General features: G+C 43.5%; 1 long non-coding RNA gene across 1 annotated transcript; it reads right to left on the reverse strand.

The window, feature by feature from the left end:
- Positions 1-1,956: 1,956 nt before the first annotated feature.
- On the reverse strand, positions 1,957-6,910 carry LOC115151144 (uncharacterized). The gene is made up of 3 exons (XR_003867226.1): positions 6,802-6,910; positions 3,246-3,336; positions 1,957-2,853 (listed from the first exon to the last, which is right to left on the reverse strand). It is a non-coding gene; the product is annotated as an uncharacterized LOC115151144 (long non-coding RNA).
- Between the last annotated feature and the right edge of the window lie 286 nt (positions 6,911-7,196).

The raw sequence follows: 7,196 nt of genomic DNA on the forward strand, positions 1-7,196 counted from the left end.
CAGGGGCTCAAACCAATTTTTCAACTAGTTGGCTCTGGGTTTCAAACCAGCAACCTTTCGGTTACTGGCCCAACACTTAACTACTAGGCTCCCTGCCGTGTGTGTTCAGTCAGTTCCGTTGGTGTCTTGTGAGCACTGAGAAGAGCATGAGAGCGTTGATATATTTAGAGCACACAGACTCTTGACTATTTTAAGTGCCATTTCTTCTTCAACAAGATCACCCCTCCCCTGGATGAAAGGAACATACTTTAGAAAACGATATGAAAGTGCCATTATTGGAGGCACTTAGCAAATGCCCATCAACCAAATATTTTTGCTAAACATGTTGCATGGTGCATTACACAAGCATTAACATCAGACACAAATCCAGACCTGCAGTAATGAGGATGTATTTGATACATAACTGAAAGAGCCGGCTTCTGAAAACAAATTGAACAAAAAGCCTTCACACAGTGCAAAGTATAGGTTCCTCTTCCACAGGTTTCAGAACACCCCCGTGGCTCTGATGGACCAGTCCATGTCAGAGCATGGGTGTTACATGGTGTAGGAGCTAGTGTTACAGAGTTGGGCAGCCAGTCTGCTGGTCTCAGATTGTGTGGACACAGTCCCTGACTCCAACTGAGTCTGATGGGACGGCTTAAGACTGTTGTGTCTTTATTTGCTCTGACCTTAACTGTTTTTTGCACATAATGTTTCTGCCATCATTTCCCATGACTGAAAGAGCTTCTGGACATCAGAACAGCTATCACTAACTGACTCATTGAAGTAGAAGTCCTCGTCCAAATAAAGGCAGCGATTGACATCGATCCCAGACCAGGCCCTAATCCCCAACACTCATAGAAAGGGAATACTGCGCTATAGAGGCCGACGTGAGAGCATCCTGGTAAGACTATGTCGGCGAATGAATAAAAATCACCTCTACCCTCTTACCTTATGTGCAATCGCTGGAGAATAAACTGGATGAGCTCTGTTTGAGACTATCCTATCAACGGGACATTAAGAAGTAATATACTATGGTTCTCGGAGTCATGACTGAACAAGGACACGAATAATATAAATCTAGCAGTTTTTTTCTATGCATCAGCAGAACAGAACGGCAGATTCCGTTAAGATCAAGGGTGGTGGTGTGTTTAATAGCTGGTGCGCAATCTCTAATATTAAGGAAGTCTCGAGGTTCTGCTCGCTTGAGTTAGAATACCTCAAACTGTAGACCACACTATTAACCAAGAGTTTGTATTTTGCATAGCTGTCCATTTACCGCCACAAACCAACGCTGGCACTAAGACAGCACTCAACGAGTTGCATAGGGCCACAAGCAAACAAGAAAATGCTCATCTAGGAAGCTGTTCTAGTTGCCGGTGATTTTGATGCAGGGAAACTCAAATTTGTTTTACCTCATTTCTACCAGCAGTTCAGCTGTGCGACTAAAGGGATAAAAACTCTAGAGCACCTTGACTCCACACAGAGATGCAAACAAAGTTCTCCGCTACCCTCCATTTGGCAAATTGGACCATAATTATATTCTCCCGATTCCTGCTTACAAGCAAAACTCAAAAAGGTTGTACCAGTGACGCGTTCAATAGGGGAGTGGTCAGATGAAGCGGATGCTAAGGTACAGGACTGTCTTGCTAGCCCAGACTGGAATATGTTCCGGGATTCATCCAACGGCATTGGGGAGTTTACCACATCAGTCATCAGATTCATAAATAAGCGCATCGACAACGCTGTCCCAACAGTGACCATATAGGTACAGTGTCTTCAGAAAGTATTCATACCCCTTGACTTATTCCAGTGTTACAGCCTGAATTCCAAATGATTTAAATAGATCCCATGCCCATCTACACACAATGACAAAGTGAACACATATTTAGACAATTCAGCAAATGTATTGAAAATTAAATACAGACATCTAATTTACTTAAGTATTCACACTGAGTCAATACTTTGTAGAAGCACCTTTGGCAGCAATTACAGCTGTGAGTCTTTCTGGGTAAATCTAAGACCTTTCCATACCTGGATTGTGCACATTTGCCCATTATACTTTTCAAACTGTCAAATTGGTTGTTGATCATTGCTAGACAACCATTTTCAGGTCTTACTCTTGCCACAGATCTTCAAGTAAAAACTAACTCGGCCACTCACTGTGTTCTTGGGTAAGGAACGCCAGTGTAGATTCAGCTTTGGGTTTTTAGGTTATTGTCCTGCTGAAAGGGGAATTCATATCCCTGTGTTTGGTGGAAAGCAGACAACCAGGTTTTCCTCTAGGATTGTGCCTGTGCTGGGCTCCATGTTTTTAATTATATCCTGAAAACTATCCCGTCCTTAACCACTACACACATACGCAGAACATGATGCAGCCACCACTATGTTTAAAAATATGGAGAGTGGTACTCTGTGATTTGTTGTACTTGCCCCAAACATAACTCAGGACAAAAAGTAGCAAATTCTCTTACAGCCCTAAAAGTTACACCTATGAGAAAGTGTCAGAGCTCAGGCTGACGTGGTAGAGCCTGAATGCCCCTGTAGAGGCCAGTGTGTGTGTCATCTTCACTGAAAGGGCAGCAGTTGTGCGTGTTCAATCTTGTGCAGTAGGACCCATGTTTGTCATTTTCCGATATGGCCGTCACTTTTCCTTCACCCACTCAAAACTGGTAGAGTGGAAGTGTCAAGTGGGCTCTCAATAAAATCACGTTCAGCCATCAACTGATTCAGAACCGGGTCAATGAAATCTAAGGCAATAAGGAGATGAAGCCGAGCCTCAAGGTTTAGACAACCTTCTAGTCCTGGTGAACGCGAGCCATGTGTCTTCATGCTGCCATGTGTGATGGCCTCAGAGCATCTGCAGCCAGACACCTGCAAACACACAAACACACAAACACACACACACACACACACACACACACACACACACACACACACACACACACACACACACACACACACACACACACACACACACGGGAGACCAGAGGGAAGGTTGGAAGAGGATTGATGCATTTCATGTCTCAGATATCACAGTGGGTTAGGCTACTGCTCATGTCCATTCAGTAACATTTCTGGTTCATACACATTCAGAACTAAACCCTAGCCTCGGAGCCAACCTGTTGCTTTGCTTTAGCCAACTGGTTGTCTTGCCAAATGGCTTGGAAATGCAACAATGTAGTATTGTAGAATGAAAGATCAGCCATCCAGCCTCTAACAAACCAGTCATTGACAGTGAAGTGATAGTGAAGCTTCACACTCACGTGTATGGCTTCTCTCCACTGTGGCTCAGCCCATGTCTGGTGAGCCGGTAGCGGATCCAGAAGCTCATCACAGTTCAAGTGAGAAGGGTTTCTGTGGAAGAGAAACATCACCATCGTGGATTCCTCTCTGTAACAAACACTATCATACCCATGCGTTTCTGACCCCCAGACACATTAACTTTCATCTAGCAGTAAAAAAACAAACATAGGATGTCCATTCTTTGTCTGATCTAACAGAAATGTGAATTTCAGGCCCTAGGAGCTAGGAACTGATATCTTTGGGACCATCTGTTGAAAGAGGCTATAGCTGGGCAGGACAGATATAAACACACCAAACCTGTGTGCTTACAAAGATGGGCATCTAATTTCCATGATTTATTGAAGGTGGCTTTGCAGTTGACAAAATAACAAATAAAGCTTTTTTTGGACTTGTATCCTTTCCCCCATTTTAATTGTATAGGTGGTAAAGAACCGCCTCTAACAAAAGCGAGAGCAGGTCATTTACCACACTACATGGATTGACACACCTGAGGATGATATATTTTATTGGGCGATACCACTATTGGATAATACAGGGGTGTTTCAATCCACGCAATGGAAAGTTAGCTAAATGGAAAGCAAATTTTGCCTCGGTAGCATAATAAGTATTTTCATTATTTGGCGAAATATTGATTTATAATAAATTAATATTGGACACCTACTTTGTGATTTTATTCACCCATCACCCTACATTTGACATTATTGATTGGAGAAAGTTAGGAAGAGTGAATTGTTGTGAATAGATGCAAACAGCCTGATAGAGAAAGGACTCATCATGGATATAACCTGTCTTAGCATGGACATTGCCATTGAGGGCTTGCATGTTTCCACCATTTTAAAGTAGTCAACTGGGTGGGAATTCCTATGGGTTGTAGCCTCAATGGTGCTGCCTATGCTGTCACAGACGCTATAATGCATATGTGTCAAACTCATTCCAAGGAGAGCCAAGTGTCTGCAGGTCTTTGCTCTACCCTTGTACTTGATTGACGTCACTAATTAGTAAGAAAGTCCCCTCACCTGGTTGTTTAGGTCTTAATTATTATAGATTTTTTTAACTGCAGACACTCCTTTTAACTGCAGACACTTCCTTTGAACAAGTTTGACACCCCTGCTTTAATGGCACAGTCCTCTATCTATCTCTATGAACAGCTTATACAGGGTTGTGACGAGGAGTGTCTGCAGGGGTTTCAAACTCATTCCATGGAAGGCCTAGTGTCTGTGAGTTTGGGGTTTTCCTTTCAATTAGTGTGTACACAGGCAGCCCAATTTTCACTAATTGCTATTTTGACCAATCAGATTAGCTCTGAAAAAGATCTGCTGTGAAAAGACCTGATGTGAATGGTCAAAAGACCAGTTAGTGGAAAAGTATCAGAATTGGGCTGCTTGACTGAACGCAGCCAAAATAGCCTCTCTTGCAAATGTTTGGGTTTCTGGCTCTGATTTGCTAGATCTAAATGGTGTTATTGGTAAATTGAGTAGACTAGCCAGCAGTTGTTGTGATTCAGGTCCTTGAACTTACCTTTCTCTGACTGATTGCAGGCTTTAATATTGTTGTCCAGGCTTTTGACACTGTGCATCGCAATCTTCTGTCTGTGTGCGTTTGTAGTATGAGCTAAGTGACTGTCTGTCTCCAGTCATCAAACGCACATGGAAATTACAGCCCTAATTGTGGTCTTATCAACCAGCTCCATACTGGGATTTACAGTCCAAACCCAGTCTTCATTCTCCTGCTCTCTCCCAATGTGATCCTCCTTAAACCCATAAGACTGAGTCATGCAATTCTGAAGACCGTTTAACCCACTCCCAATTATGACACTGCTCTTTATGTAGACTTAGATTAACAATGTAATAGGTTTCCACAGGGATACTTAATTGTGAAAACAAAACATAAAATCTCAAATACAATATGGTCTGTCCATTTCCTAAAGACTAGAGACCAACTACCATGCATGTGTCATTTTCCCATGATCTGGTGAGAAACCTTTGGCTGACTTCTCTGAATGAGGCCTATTAAGAACTCCAGGGCGTTACCTCTGCTCCCTCCCACGCTTCAGGTCACCCGCCACCGATATCTCCCCGTCCGGTCACACTGGCCCAATCCCTCCACTGACAGGATCAATAACCCGAGTTCTGTATACGACCATGGTCTTCACTGATAACTACTACTGACAGGTACAGGGGGGAAGAAAGACCCTATCTGTCCACCTATCCCCCAGAGAGATACACTGTGTTCTGTGTATGGCCTGGGATTTCCTAGCTCCATTGTCCACCCTCACCCCCCAAACGAAAACACACACACATACCACACACTCCCCCCTCACATTACTGACTCAAATACACCCTTCATTTACTCACTGGCAGTCCTTCAGCAGTTTTAATCAGACTCTAATCAGGCCAGAGACAAAGAAAAACAGAGAGAGAGAGGTGAAACAAGAAGGGTTGACAAGTGTGTGAGAGCAACATGAACTCATGGAAACATTGTGAATAGAAAGAGAGAGACATAGTGTGATGTCTGTCGTTATTATCATCCCATACAGCTTCTGCTCTCCTCCCTCCCTCCACCAGTGGTGTGTGTGGTTAATGTGTGACACACAAGGTCGATATGGCTGCTCTGGGCTGCTGGCTGAGTTGACAGCCTCAATCTGTGTGTTGAACGTGTGTGATTAAGGAGCCCATAGTGATCCATGGCTTTTATCCACAAGTCCCGTTCCACACCACCCCCCCTTTCTCTCTCTCCTCCCTCCCTCCCTCCCTCCCTCCCTTCCTCTCAGACTGTTTACTTTTTCCTCCTTCAATCAGTAACTCACATGAGTCAGTGCTCCAGATGAAGGTCCATTCTGTCTGTGAGAGCAGATTCACACAGTTTCAATGTTTCCTTCTTTCGTACTCTGTCATATCCTTGTTCTGTCTGACGGTACAGATATCACTGTTTAAAGGAAGCTCCATAGGTGAGAAGGTAGGTGCCCAACACCATAGGCAGTTATCTAAGCACCCAGGCCTCAATGCAGTCTATACTGATCAATAACCAGGGATTTGGATGTCCGCTACTGATTGATCACATTGATTTTGGGTGTAACCCCAGATTGTATTCATTCAGCTTGTTGGACACTTGTTCCACCAGTTATCTTCTGCCTTTATGGAGACAGCCAGGGGTAACAAGGGCTGTAGGTTTGAGGTCTTTATGGGGGATAGTATCCCACCAATGGGAATTCTAACACTAATAGGCTGCATTTACACTGGCAGACAAATTCATATATTTGCCCAATTATGGGCAACAGATCTGATTGGTCAACAGACCATTAGTGGAAAATAAATATCAGAATTGGTCTGCCTGTATAAATGCAGCCAATTGGCTGCATTTTAAAAGAATCGGGGGAAAATAGAGGCATTTTCAAAAATGTAACGCCACAGGACATACCACAGAACTAGAATGATATTCAGATAGACACAACTCATCAAGCATAACATTTCAATAAAGTGATACATTTTCATATACATTCACGATATGGCTCATTACCTGATACTGTCAGTTCATGATCTCTCTCCCAGCTGCTGCTACTCTCTCAGTAAACTGCTCCTAATTGGAGTAAATATTGGGTAAAGAACTGAGGTGGGATGCGATAACATATGTCAGATACCCAGTCAGCCATTCAGCCTCCGCTGATTAAACAGCACAAGTCAAGATAGGACAGGGGTAGTCCCTCCTCCCTACACACACACAAAGTACACAGTCAAACAGTACCACGTCACACACACATAACAGGCATGGCTGCATGGTCACGCCACCAGAAAAGAGATGTAACACTTGAATGAAGAATGATGTACTTTACACTAAAGACTGAACACCAGCCTATGTTGTGATTGTACTTGAAGGGCATTTAGGGGTTCACTGAACAGGTCAAACACTGCTCT

Source organism: Salmo trutta, chromosome 2 (assembly GCF_901001165.1).
Source record: "Salmo trutta chromosome 2, fSalTru1.1, whole genome shotgun sequence".
Taxonomy (NCBI): Eukaryota; Metazoa; Chordata; class Actinopteri; order Salmoniformes; family Salmonidae; genus Salmo; species Salmo trutta.